We start from the raw sequence: 15,004 nt of genomic DNA, 5'->3' as shown, positions 1-15,004 counted from the left end.
TGGTGCAGCCCACTAGAATGTGGTACAGTATTATCGACAATTTGTGTCTTTCCCATCCCTCAGAGCCTGGAGAAGAGGGGCCACCAATCATTACCGCTTTGAGCTCTCACATGTGATTGTGAGGAGACAGCAGTGAGTTCTAAATTGGGACTACAAATTGATGCACTTGATATTTAAATTAACGCAGTAAGAAGCAGTAGCATTGTGTGGATTTTGCAATTGCCATGATAGGGAGCATCTCATATCGTTGCTGTACCTGTAGTTAACATCTCCTGCATCTGTATTACAGGATTGTCAGTGAGAGAAGTTTGTGATGGTGCATTGATTGTTCACTGTGTACGTAACGCCATAAATCTTTATAAATTACTGCTTGGGTTAACATTCACCATTAAGTTTTGTCATCATTTTGACTCTCTCTGTTGGATTACTATTGAATTGACCATGGGAAATTTATATAGCAAAGTGGACAAATGATTTATACTATGAATAGATATCTGAAAGGATATTAAAGGTATTTCTTTCAGGTAGAGATCATATAAAGTTCTAAATGTTCTGGTTCCTCAGTGATTGTATTATGATCTTAAATTTGTTACATAAGTAGGACACTTTTCCCTGTGATTTCATGTTCAGCTGGTTGATGCCATGGAATTGTGCAGTTCAGCCTCTTTGGTCAACTCTTGCATTTGGCCAAAAGGCATAGAGCTGGATATGACATTGAGATGGAGAATCAATCATGATTATGTTGAATGGTGCAGCAGGCACAGTGGGCTGAATGGCCTACCCTTGCTTCTGTTTTCTATGTTTCCAAACCTATTGAGCTTGTATCAATATAAGTGAAAGAGGTTTCATGTGGCCATCCTGTGACTAATAGTATATTAATGAAGCGATGTCATTCATGTACTGGAAGTTTGAGGTTTCTGTATTAGCTTCACTGATAAATGTTGAAGATTAATGAGTGATGTGAAAGCAAAAAAAAAGAAACCTTATTCAGTGCCTTTCGAGACATCCTGATGTATATTGTGACCAATGAAGCACTATTTTTTTTGGGAAGTGTAGTCACTGTTGTGGTGTTGGAAATGTTAATACGTGCACAGCAATTTCCCCCCACACCAATGTGATAATGACCATCTCTTCAGTGATATTGGCCGAAGGGTAAATATTAGCCATAAATCAGGGGAGAACTCCATCTCCAGCTCTTCAAAACAGCGCCATAGAAATGTCTACAGCCGGCTGAGAGGATAGATTTGTCTCAGTTTCACATCCCATAAGAAAGATTACTCTGACAATGAAGCTCTCCCTCAATGCTGTATTGCCAGGGCGGGGGGCATGGTCAGCCTGGGTTTTTGTCTTCAAGACGTGTGTTTTGATGGGACTCATCCTTCTTGCTCAAGTAAAAGTGTTGCCGGCAGAACAAGTGCTGACAGCTGCCTTTTCTACTGCGGATGATTTCCTAAAAGTTAAATTGCCTGAGAGAGAAGGAAAATTGCACAAGAGAATTTCTTCAGGCATTGGGTGTGCTGGTGCTAACATTTGCCATAATTGTCATTGGGCTTTTGGAAGTGAACCATAACTTTGAAACTATTCATAAACATTCTAAAAATTACAACAGACTTCTCAACCAGTTGCAATTTTTGAGTAGCCTGGTAGAATCTTGTGCCTTTGCAATGCAAGGTGAGCAAACTCCTTCAAGAGCTCGGAGCTGCAGTAGTTTAAGTGAGTCATTGAAAAACGAATAATTAAGTGAGACTGTCTTAACTACATCCATTTTTTTTGTTGTGCTCATTTTAAGTGGTGACGCTGTTCCAATAATTGGCTAGGGGAACATGTTGTGCAACCTTTTCTGACCCAATTATTTTTCTCGACACCTGCAGTCTTGCTGCTCTCTGAATATACACTGTAGCACCTCATCACTGCAAACAGCAAGTAAATCAAACTGTCTAATTTTTAAATAACTCCATCAGTCAGTGCTTTGTTATTAATAAATATTTTATGACAAATTGTAGTTGCTTTATTATTTAGAAAGCATTTGATCCCAAAAATGTACCATCAGCACCAACTGGCCTCCCTCATTCCAGCTCTCCACATTGAAACAGAGGTATCTTGATGTGCCACTGTAATGTGGTTAAAAACTGCCAGGCAGAACACTGTGTATTTGTGTGGTCTGTGTTAATCGTGTATGCGTTTTCGTGCCCTGTGTCTGAGGACAATAACAGGAAAATTTGTGGTGTTCAAAATGCTGGCAGAGCTCAGTCTTAAATTAAAAACATGCTGTACCTCTGGGAGACTGAGGGGGGAGGAGAGAAAGATGAGACAAACTTAATTGTACAGTTTTTTTCCTGGTGTCTGGTTATAGATCACAACAAAAAATTACAAACATTCATATCTCCCTCTCTCTCTCTCGCTCTCTGTCTCCCCCTGTCTCCACTAGCACCCCCCATTCCCCGCCCCTGGCTTATGCCAAGCAAGGGAGCCTATAAATGTTATATTCCAGCTGAAATGTAGGACTGCAGTGCGATTTCATTTGTTTACACCACACTCAGAATTTACATCTGTAAAAGACTGGTCTTCTATGCAAATGATTCACTGTTTTAAGTTTTCCTATTCCACCAAAAGGGCTTTAAGAATGTCCTCCACTAACAGAAAACTGGCTGTTCCCATCTGTATCATATATACTTCTTTTTACAGAATTCTCCTTCGTAATACAGCACTTACAGCCAGATGGCTTCAAGCTTAATGAGCATCTTTTTGTGCCAGTTTTGAGAACAAATGGTACTGGGGCTGAAGGTAATGAAACCTTTATTTTTACAATGTCTTTGTTAATAGGCCTAGTTCATTATTGTTGCATTCTCATGATGTGTCAGTAAAGTGCACCTTGCCAGTTAAAGATCGAGGAATCTGTGAGGCAGAGAGTGAGGCACGGGTGGAGGTGGGGGGTGGTGGGGGGGGGGGGGATAAAAAGACAGGCCACTGTCGTCTTATAGTTAAATAATGGATTTTACTCTACATTTGGTGAATGAGGCATTGCATGAAATTGATATCAGATGTCACACTGGTGTACTTGAAATTAATGCTTTTCTTCCCAAGTTTTCTTGTTAAACCAAACTCTGTGTGCATGTGAGTATGTTTTTCTCCTTAAATTTCATCTGTTTTTTCCCTCGAGTGTGTCCCTGTGTAGCCCTTCTCATCCAGGAGGGTGGGCACTAGAAATTTTCGCAAACACATTTTGCCAGTTAATCTTCATGCTCGGTGAAAATTGCTCCCTGCAAAAAAAAAACCTACCACTCTTCTCTGCTCTGTGGTGTGTCATTCGTAAAGAAATAACAGTCAAGAAAGTGTCATTCATCTGCTGTGAGGGATGGAAAGTGTTTGTGATCTGCGGTGTACCAGCACTGTACTGATGATGGAGAAGATGTTGCCTGGTACAAAATGTTGCAGAGCTGGGATTTTTAACTTGCATAACAAATGGATTGGGAGAAGGTAATAACAACTGAAGCAAGCTCGACAGTAGGGTCTGCATTTTGTGAAAATGTCTGCAATGTGTAGTGACAAGACTTACATAACAAGAACCACCTACAGTATACCAGAGGACAAAGAGAAATTATATAAAACCTTTTATAAATGGATAAAACGAGGAAAAAGCTAAAATAACTGCAAGTACAGAGTGAAAAATTTCATCACCGAGCTGAAAGATGCCACAATTTCTTTTATGATCATTTTTCCCCTTGTAGGTTTTAAATATAATCAACTGAGAGAAGGTTAGTAGTGTGAGATTTGCTTTATTTTGAGGGTTTTTATATGTGATACATCAAGTGTCTATGTGCATATAAATCATACAGCAGAAATATTATTTGAAGAGTAATGCTGTCTTTTTTTTAAAATTAGTCTCTATTTCTATTGAGAATTGATTCTGTGTAAAGCATCGTACTGGAAATTGGAATCCTTTCCTTCACAAGGCACTTGAAAATGTTAACTAACCCGTTTATGAAAGTGTGGTCTTAACCCTTTGATGTATTTCCCTTACAGCTGTCTAAACAAACAGCTCATATCTTTCAGCAAGATAGTGTATGATTATTACAAGCTGGAAAATGGTTATTTTCAATGAATATTGCAAACATACGAATGTTCTGTGTGTGTGTCTCAATGGAGGTTGCTATGTAGGGACTCCCTTCTTCATAGTTTGGGCAAGATGACTCAAAAGCTTGGATTTTGTTTAGATTTTAGGAATATGAAGACATTGACCAGTTCTCAATGATGTTTCAATCTAATTACACATGATAATCTATGTTAAAAATTCACAGAACATTATCTTGCAGGAAAAACCTTTGGTTTTGGAGCAGGTAGATAACAAAACAGTTGGTAACAAAAGATTCAGACAATATGTGAATTTAGTTCAAATGAAGGTCATAAATATTTCTGGGCTTTTTTACATTGATGAGATATAGAACTTCAACAATGCCAGAAAGAACGATACCTGTCTCCGAGTCCTTACGCACACCAGGTTGTCAGTAACGTAGAACATTAAACAAACATTGTTCAGATAACCTAGGTGTAACTCTCTTTCACCGTTGCTCTCTCTTATCACATGACCATCAGTTTCTACGTTCTATAACTTGGGTGTCTTGAGATTTTATTTACAGCACCACTTTCTTTTTGTTGTAGTTGAAGTTGGGGAGCAACTTATGGACACGGTAGCTTTGTACTTGTGTGACTTGACTGGTAACCTAAATTATCTAAAGTCATAAGATCAAATCCAGCCATAGCAGCTGATAATGTCAAATAACAAACTGGTGTTGAGAGCGCTGACTGTAGAACTACCAAATTGTTGTAAAAGGACACAAAGTTATTAATTCCTTTAGGGAGGCAAATCTGCCATCTTATCGGGACTGGCCCAGTGACTCCAGGACCACCACCGCATGGTTGATCCTTAAACAACTGAGTGACTTGTTAAGACATCTCAGAGGATATTTAAGGATGGACCATAAATGCAAGACCTTCCAGCAGCACTTACGTTCTGGGAATGAATAAAACAAATTCTAAGAGATTTTAGCATAGTGATGATGTTTTAGGGTGATTATGGCCATAGCTCCTCAAAGCTACACACAATTGACTGAATTAATTTTTTTAGTAATGCTTAAATGCAAAACGGATTTCAGCTACTTCATTCATCTCCAGTCTTCATTTGACCTCGAGTGCCTTCATTGTTTTGTTTCCTATGTTTATAACTGAAATTAACCAACTGTTAAATAATATTGCAATGCTTTGTCCCAGGGTTACAGTCTGTAAAGGGTCATATAACCATGACAACTGTCATTTCAGTACCTATTGTTGCATTGTTTATCCTATGAAGTTTGAAAAAATATTGAAACGTATTGGTTAGAGATGCTCCACTCAGAATTTGATACCTTCAAACTGTTGTCTATTTGCAGCTTGCCTGCATCTTTTGGGGTATATCAATGCCTGTTAAATGACATATCTCTCAGCATTATTGTTTCATGTTTCCAGTGTAGCAACCTGTCATGTCATTTGTGATATAACTGTGGAGTAGTTGTTATTTAGTGTAACTCTCGGGACCACATGACCAGGCCCTGATCTTAGCATCTTTCAAAAAGCCCCTTTTCACCTTGATCCAAACCACTGTTGATTACAGACTTTTGGTAAACATTTTAAAGACTGTCAAAAAAGAAATGTAGCCATTTCTGCTTGACTTCCTAGTTGACTGTAGAAGAAATATTTGTCATATTTGTAGGACAACTTATATTTATATAGCACATTAATGCACCATAACGTCTTAACACTCTGCTTTCTCCCCTCAGATGCTGCCTGACCTGCTGAGTTTTTCCAGCAATTTTTGATTTTGTAACATCTCAAGGCACTTCACAGGAATATTATGAAGCTGTATTATAAGCCAAACATGTTATGTTAATGATCTGACGATCATTTGTTTATCTGGGATTAATAAACTTTGAGTCAGATTGTTCAAAACATTTTAAGTAATGAAACTGACATTATTGCAAACGAACTGATTTCTGTAAGTGTAGGTCACAAGCTCACAGCAGAATTACTGCGAGGCAGACTTACAATTACATACACACTACACACGGGATCCTTATAGTGAGCTCTCTCTCGAGGCAGTATACACACACAATAATGCCCCTCCTTTCCAAAAGATGATTTAACTTTTTAAAGTCCTAGTGGTCCTATCAGCCTCTATGACTTGTAGATAATTTGCAGGTAGATCCAAATGTCATGATCTTGACTTTGTCTGGGGATTCCATTAATTTCCACAATTGTCAATGATGATATCTGGCATTCCTGTTTATGTTGTCAAGATTTTCTACTGTCGACTGCAGATTTTATTTCAAAATTTCCTTATCTTTGATGTGCGACACACAAGCTTTTGTTCCAGTTTAGGTATTGACTGATTTATTCCTCAAACTACTTTGGGTGGATCAGATCTTTTTGGCATTGACGTCGGAGTGCCTCTCTCATTTTGTGGCTTCGGGATTTACACCATGGATTTTTCTGTCAATGTTTTGGCCTTCTAGTCCGGTATATATTTTTCCTTGAGTATTTCAACTTAATGCTATTCTTGTTTTAATAGAAGCCAGAACCTCTTCTGCTTCAGTGGTTATTTTGTTTTCTCTGTGCCCTTTTTGAGCTCTTCCAATGGGGTATCATCACTTGCATTTATTTCTAACAGGACAAAGAGTCACTTGTAGCTTCTTGGTACGTTTGATATATACATTCAGTTGCCTTTGCAGGACTGTCGTTTTCTCCAGCGTTGCTTGGAGAAAGATAATACTTATAGCTGCTGCTACTGAGCCTGACCTGTTTTACTTGCAGGTTTCTGCAGATATTCCTGCAATCGGTCAGCCTTTTCATTAGGTGAATGATACAGAGGTTGTAGTTCAAACAAATTCCTGTTTTCTCTTTCAGCTTTTTTTTTGTTGGCAAGCTGAGCAGAGGTATCCCCTAAATACTTCATCTCAGCGATTGTATTCTGAAATCTGGATTTACACTGAGCTATTTGTTCAGTTTTTTCTTCTTCGACTTTGTTTCTTTTTCTCCACATCAGAACACGATAGTACCTCTAATTCAGAGGAAAGTGGTATTCTGTGTTTGTTATTTGAAATTCGTGTTCATTTCCGCAAGTACTTGAGTAGTTGACTGCAGTTTCTGTTGTATTGCTGATGTCTCACTGATTCATGGATTCTAACTTGTGAAATCTCACAGCATTCTGTATATCTGTATACTTATGTGATCCTTATAAATGACTTGGATGAGGAAGTGCAAGGGTGGGTTATTAAGGTTGCCAATGACAAAGATTGGTGGAGTTATGAACAGCGTAGAGGGCTGTCGTACATTGCAACGGGACATTGATAGGATGCAGAGCTGGTAAAAGAAGTGGAAGATGGAATTCAACCTGGAAAAGTGGCAAATAGAATTCAACTGGGAAAAGTGTGAAGTGATTCATTTTGGAAGGTCGGCTTTGAATGCAGAACACGGTTAATGGCAGGATTCTTGGCAGTGTGGAGGACCATAGGGATCTTGGGTTCCACATCCATAGATCCCTCAAAGTTGCTACCCAAGTTGATAGGGTTGGCAAGAAGGTGTCTGGCCTGTTGGCTTTCATTGGCAGGGGGATTGAGGTTAAGAGCCGTGAGGTTATGCTGCAGCTCTATAAAACCTTGGTTAGACCACACTTGGAATATTGTGGTCAACGTCTGATCACCTCATTATAGGAAAGATGTGGAAACTTTAGAGAGGGTGCAGAGGAGATTTACCAGAATGCTGCCTGGACTGGGGGGCAGGTCTGATGAAGAAAGGTTGAGGGAGCTAGGGCTTTTTTTCATTGGAGCGAAGAATGATGAGAGGTGCGACATAGATAGAGTGGATAGTCAGAGACTTTTTCCCAGGGTGGAAATGACTGTTATGAGGGGCATAATTTTTAGGTGATTGGAGGAAGGTATGGGGGAGATGTCAGAGGTAGGTTCTTCACACAGAGTAGTGGGTGCATGGAATGAGCTGCCGGCAGTGGTAGTGGAGTCAGATACTTTAGTGACTTTTAAGTGGCTGTTGGATAGGCACGCAGAGGATAGTGAAATGTAAGGTATGCAGACTAGTTTGATCTTAGTAGAATAGTGGGTTGACACAGCATCGTGGGCCGAAGGGCCTGTACTGTTCTATGTTCTATAGTAGCTGGATCAGCAATGTTTATGATGCCGAAGATCAGTGATATCAGAGTGGATTGATTGTGCTTGCATCCCAAAGCTATTGACCTGCATGTGGAATTGTCATATGTTGAAAGTATTACACCCATTGGTTTCATCATGGCTTCCCGTTTCTGTTTTGTTTTAGAATTTGCAGGAGTAGTATATTGGCACATGCCCTTTGTGTCGGTATGAGTCGATAATTAATAATTTCACCAATTTCTAAGAATATATACTATAAGTTTGTAAATATTTTAAATTGTTTGATGATATGGATGTTTTTCATAAGGATGCAAGTGTGAAATATGTTCAACACTCTGTCTAACCATGTACATCTTCAAATTCTGGTTTGTTGCTCACTTCATGTATAGGCCTTTGGCAGGATAGCAGATGGTCTTTCTTGTGCCTTGAGAGACTCATTGTGTGTGATCTGTTTGGGTCAGTGCACGGCTGTTTATGGTAGGATCAGCCTTTGCTCTGGTGCACTGTTTCTGCCAATGGCTGTTTCTGTCACATATCTCAAGAAAATTGATCAAAACCTGGACATTCCCTTAGTGCTTGCAGAAAATTGCACCTTCCACATGTCTTGCCATGCTTGGGTGTTTTACTGATTGTATCAAAACACGTGTTTGTGCTGAGCAGCTGTAAGCTTCATTGACTTTGCTTTGTACTTATGTTTGTTCTTTCATTGCTGTTTGATGCTTTAAGTCTTCAGTTTGTCGGGCAAATTCTTTTTCTTTTTTATTCACTCAGACGTGAGCATCGCTGGCTGGGCCAGCATTTGTTGATCCTCCCTAGTTGCCCTGGAGAAGGTGGGTGTGAGCTGCCTTCTTGAACAGCTGCAGTCCATGTGCTGTAGGTTTACCCACAATGTCCTTAGGGAAGAATTTGGAGTACTACGCACAGTTCTGGTCGCCATATTACCAAAAGGATGTGGATGCTTTGGAGAGGGTACAGAGGAGGTTCACCAGTATATTGCTTGGTATGGAGGGTGCTAGCTATGAAGAGAGGTTGAGTAGATTAGGATTATTTACATTAGAAAGACAGAGGTTGAGGGGGGTCCTCATTGAGGTCTACAAAATCATGAGAGGTATGGACAGGGTGGGTAGCAAGAAGCTTTTTCCCAGAGTGAGGGACTCAGTTACTCAGGGTCACGATTTCAAGGTGAGAGGGGAAAACTTGAAGGGAGATATGTGTGGAAAGTTCTTTACACAGAGGGTGGTGGGTGCCTGGAACACATTGCCAGCAGAGGTGGTAGAGGCGGGCACGATTGCGTCATTTAAGATGTATCTAGACAGATACATGAATGGGCAGGGAGCAGAAGGATACAGATCCTTGGAAAATAGGGGACAGGTTTAGATAGAGGATCTGGATCAGCGCAGGCTTGGAGGGCCAAGTGCCTGTTTCTGTGCTGTAATTTTCTTTGTTCTTTGGTGGTAATTCCAGGATTTTGACCCAGTGACAGTGAAGGAACAATGATGTATTTCCAAGTCTGGATGATGAGTGACTTGGGGGCGTATCTTGGAGGTGGTGGTGTTCCCATATTTCTGATGCCCTTGTCATTCTCGATGGAAGTGGCAGTGGTTTAGAACGTGCTGCCTAAGGAGCTTTGATGAATTGCTGCTTTACGTCTCGTAGATCGTACATACTGCTGCTACTGAGTGTTGGTGTGGAGGGAGTGGATGCATTTGGGTGTGGTGCCAGTCAGGTGGGTTGCTTTGTCCTGGGCGGTGTGAAGCTTCTTGAATGCTTTTGGAGCTGCACCAGTCCAGGCAAGTGAGGAGTATTCCGTCACACCCCTGTCTTATACTTTTATAGATAGAGGCAGACTTTGGGGTCCAGGAAGTGAATTATTCACTGCAGAACTCCTAAACTCTGGCCTGTTCTTGTAGCCACTGTGTTTATGCATTGAGTCCACTTGAGTTTCTGATCAATGGTAATCCCTAGAAGGATGACAGTGTAGGGTTCAGTGATGGTAACTTCATTGAATGTCAAGGGGCAGTGAGTGGATTGTCTCTTCCTGGTGATGACCATAGCCTGGCATTTGCTTGGTGTGAATGCTACTTGTCACTTGTCAGCCTAAGCCTGGATAATGTTCACATCTTGTTGTATGTGAGCATGAACCGATTCAGTATCTGAGGAGGTGTGAACAGTGCTGAACATCATGCAGTCATGGGTGAACATGCTGACTTCTGACCTTATGATGGAGGGAAGCTCATTGATGAAGCAGTGGAAGATGGTTGGGCGTAGATCACTACCTGAGGAGCTCCTGCAGAGATGTCCTGGAGCTGAGATGACTGACCTCCAACAACCATGACCATCTTCCTATGTGTCAGGTGTGATTCAACCAGCAGAGAATATTCCCCCCCCCCCCCCCCCCCCCCCCCACCCCCATTTCCATTGATTCCAGTTTTGGTAGGATTCCTTCATGCCATACTCGATCAAATGCAGCCTTGTTATCAAGGGCTGTCCCCTCTGAATTCAGCTCTTCCACAATCATTGTAGATGTGGGATAGATGCGATCACCAAGTCTACAGTTCTGTTTTCCAGCTCCTCATCTGAAAAATCATAATGGGCCCTTTTCTGTGCATCTTCTCTCAAAGGGACTGATGGATTCTGGAGGTTTTTTTTCTAAATGACATGAATTCTCGTCAGTGAATATGAAATTTCATCTGATTCTCATGTGACCCATATCTTTTGGAGATCTTTTAATCCTTTATCAGTTAATCCAATGTGTTGGATCAGAGTTGTACTACTGAGGGTGTGTAAGGTTCTGGTCAGACTGCGTCTGTGAATATTACAAGCGGTTTTGGGCTCCGTACCTAAGGAAGAACGTGTTGGCCTTGGAGGGGCTCAGACAGTTTGAGATTGGTCACAGAGATGGTGTTTGTCATATGAGGAGCACTTGAAAACTTGAGGTCTGTACTGATGGAGTTTAGAAGGATGAGGGAGGATCTAATTGAAATTAACAGAATTCGGACAGAGTTGATGTTTCCACTAGTAGGAGAGACTAGGCCCCGAAGGCACAACATCAGAGTAAACAGCCGACCCTTTAGAACTAAGATGAAGAGGAATTTCTTCAAACAGAGGGTGGTTAATTCGTGGAACCCATTGCCTCAGAGGGCTATGGAGACCAAATGACTCAGTGTACTTAAGACAGAGATCAATTAGGTTCCTAAATGGTAGCGTGAAATTATGGCGAGAAGGCAGGAGAATGAGATTCACATACATATCAGCCATGATCAAATGTCTGTGCAAACCTCGTGAACCAAATGGCCTAATTCTGCTCCTATGCCCTATGGTCTGTGTAAGCATTTATTCCCAGTTACTAAGCAAATCTGAATGTCTTGCTTTTCTGCATTGTATACTACCATATTGAGAAACTGTTACTCTGAATACTGTTTAAACAATTTAACTTTGGCTAGAAGGTTTTCTGTGTCCCAATGTGTATGGTAGGGTCGGCGATAGCCTAGTGGTAATGTTCTGGGGACCCGGATTCAAATCCCAACACGGCAAATGATGGAATTTGAATTCCACAATTTAGAAAAGAAGTCTGGGATTAAGGGTCTGCTGATCACCATTGCTGATTGGGTAAAAACCCATCTGATTCACACATGTTCCTCAGGGAACAAAATCTGCCACCCTTATCTGGTCTGGCCTACATGTGACTGCGGACCCACAGCAATGTGGTACACTCTCGAATGCCATTTGAAATGACCTTGCAGCAATTGGTACAACAGAGTGGCTTTGCACAGTTTCAAAGAAATGAAACCAGATGGGTGATCTGATATTGACCTAGGCACTGGAAAAGGCAATGGTAGAAACAGCCCCATCGACCCTGCAAAATCCCCCTCGCTAACATCTGGGGTATAGTGCCAAAATTGGGAGAGCTGTCTCATAGTCTAGTCAAGAAATAGCCTGACACACGGAATCATACCTTAGGACAATGTCCCAGACACCATCATCAGCATCCCTGGATATGCCCTGTCCCATTGGCAGGACAGGTCCAGCAGAGGCGGGGGTGGGGTGGCACAGTGGGATACAGACAGGAGGGTGTTGCTGTAAGAGTTCTCAACATTGACTCTGGACCCCATGAAGTCTCATAGCTTAAAGTTAAACCCGGAAAAGGAAACTTCCTGCTGATTACCACATGCCTTCCTCCCTCAGCTGATGAATCAGTACTCCTCAATGTTGAGCAACACTTAGAGGAAGCACTGAGGATGGCAAGGGCACAAAATGTACTCTGGGTGGGGGGTTTCAGTATACACCAGCAGGAGTGGCTCAGTAGCAGTACTACTGATCGAACTGGTCGGATCCTAAAGGACATAGCTGCTAGACTGGGTCTGCCGCAGGTGGCGAGGGATCTAGCAGGAGGGAAAAATACACTTGATCTCATCCTCACCAATCTGCCAGCTGCAGTTGTATCTGTCCGTGACAGTTTCGGTAAGAATGGCCATCGCACAGTCCTTGTGGAGTCAAAGTCCTACTTTCACATCGAGAACAACCTCCAATGTGTTGTGTGGCACTATCACTGTGCTAAATGGGACAGACTTTGCACAGATGTAGCAACGAGGATCCGCCTCGTTCTCACACACCACCCCACCAACCTCCGGATACAACGCATCATCCTCCGACACTTCCGCCATTTACAATCCGACCCCACCACCCAAGACATTTTTCCATCGCCACCCCTGTCTGCTTTCCAGCGAGACCACTCTCTCCGTGACTCCCTTGTTCGCTCCACACTGCCCTCCAACCCCACCACACCCAGCACCTTCCCCTGCAACCACAGGAAATGCTACACTTGCCCCCACACCTCCTCCCTCACCCCTATCCCAGGCCCCAAGATGACATTCCACATTAAGCAGAGGTTCACCTGCACATCTGCCAATGTGGTATACTGCATCCACTGTACCCGGTGTGGCCTCCTCTACATTGGGGAAACCAAGCGGAGGCTTGGAGACCGCTTTGCAGAACACCTCCGCTCAGTTCGCAACAAACAACTGCACCTCCCAGTCGCAAACCATTTCCACTCCCCCTCCCATTCTTTAGATGACATGTCCATCATGGACCTCCTGCACTGCCACAATGATGCCACCCGAAGGTTGCAGGAACAGCAACTCATATTCCGCCTGGGAACCCTGCAGCCTAATGGTATCAATGTGGACTTCACCAGTTTCAAAATTTCCCCTTCCCCAACTGCATCCCAAAACCAGCCCAGTTCGTCCCCTCCCCCCACTGCACCACACAACCAGCCCAGCTCTTCCTCCCCACCCACTGCATCCCAAAACCAGTCCAACCTGTCTCTGCCTCCCTGACCGGTTCTTCCTCTCACCCATCCCTTCCTCCCACCCCAAGCCGCACCCCCATCTACCTACTAACCTCATCCCACCTCCTTGACCTGTCCGTCTTCCCTGGACTGACCTATCCCCTCCCTACCTCTCCACCTATACTCTCTCCACCTATCTTCTTTTCCTCTCCATCTTCGGTCCGCCTCCCCCTCTCTCCCTATTTATTCCAGTTCCCTCTCCCCATCCCCCTCTCTGATGAAGGGTCTAGGCCCGAAACGTCAGTTTTTGTGCTCCTGAGATGCTGCTTGGCCTGCTGTGTTCATCCAGCCTCACATTTTATTATCTTGGAATTCTCCAGCATCTGCAGTTCCCATTATCTCTGTAGCAACTCAAGCCTTGGCATCCATGAGGTGCTCTGGGCCATCAACAGCAGCGGAATTGTACTCCAGCACAATCTGTAACCTCATGGCCTGGCATATCCCCCGCTCAGCCATTACCATCAAGCCAGGGAATCAACCCTGATTCAATGGACAGTACAGGAGAGGAAGCCAGGAGCAGCACCAGGCATACCTGAAGATGAGGAATCAACCTGGTGAAGCCACCAAACAGGACTACTTGCTCGCCAAATAACATAAGCAGCTAGTGACAGACAGAGCGATGCGATCTCACAGCCAACAGATTAGATCTGAGCTCTGCAGTCCTGCCACATCCAGTTGTGAGTTGTGGTGGGCAATTAAACAACTCACTGGAAGAGGAGGCTCCACAAATATCCCCATCCTCAATGATGGAAGAGCCCAGCACATCAGTGCAAAAGATAAGGCTGAAGCATTCGCAGCAATCTTCAGCCAGAAGTACTGAGTGGATGATCCATCTTAGCCTTGTCCAGTGGTCCCCAACTTTCAGTCTTCGAACAATTTGATTCACTCCACCTGATACCAAGAAACAGTTGGAGACACTGGATACCGCAAAAGCTATGGGTCCTGACAACATTCTGGCAATAGTACTGAAGACTTGTGCTCCAGAATGTGCCGCTCCCCGAGCCAAGCTGGCCCCGTACAGTTACAACATCTGTATCTACCTGACAAAATGGAAAACTGCCCAAGTAAGTCCTGTACATAAAAAGCAGGACAAATCTAACCTGGCCAATTACCACCCGATCAGCCTCCTCTCGATCATCAGTAAAGTGATGGAAGGTGCCAGTAACAGTGCTATCAAGCAGCACCTACTCAGTGACGCCCAGTTGGGTTCTGAGCCAGGGCCACTGAGCTCATTACAGCCTTGGTTCAAACATGGACAAAAGAGCTGAATTCCAGAGGGGACGCGAGAGTGACAGCCCTTAAAATCAAGGCTGCATTTGACCGAGTGTGGCATCAAGGAGCCCTGGCAAAACTGGAACCAATGTGTACCAAGGGGGCAAACGCTCCTGTGGTTGGAGTCATACCTGAGACATTGACCGCCAACAACCACAACCTTCTTCCAATCAGCTCAGCTCCAGGATATCTC

At 43.1% G+C, this 15,004-nt stretch overlaps 1 protein-coding gene across 8 annotated transcripts in view; it reads left to right on the top strand.

Annotated features, from left to right (window-relative positions):
• Positions 1-15,004, top strand: part of ahdc1 (AT hook, DNA binding motif, containing 1) — a 207,702-nt gene that overhangs the window by 146,627 nt on the left and 46,071 nt on the right. For 7 of the 8 annotated variants that reach the window (XR_007250156.2, XM_048558008.2, XM_059654407.1 and 4 more), the window contains exon 2: positions 2,686-2,784. The exons of the other annotated variant lie outside the window; for it this stretch is intronic. The gene's annotated coding sequence lies outside the window, so the exon portion shown is untranslated. The remainder of the gene's footprint in view (positions 1-2,685; positions 2,785-15,004) is intronic. 8 annotated transcript variants of the gene reach the window in all.

Source organism: Stegostoma tigrinum, chromosome 24, assembly GCF_030684315.1.
Source record: "Stegostoma tigrinum isolate sSteTig4 chromosome 24, sSteTig4.hap1, whole genome shotgun sequence".
NCBI classification, from domain to species: Eukaryota; Metazoa; Chordata; class Chondrichthyes; order Orectolobiformes; family Stegostomatidae; genus Stegostoma; species Stegostoma tigrinum.
This window is presented reverse-complemented; position numbering and strand designations above follow the sequence as displayed.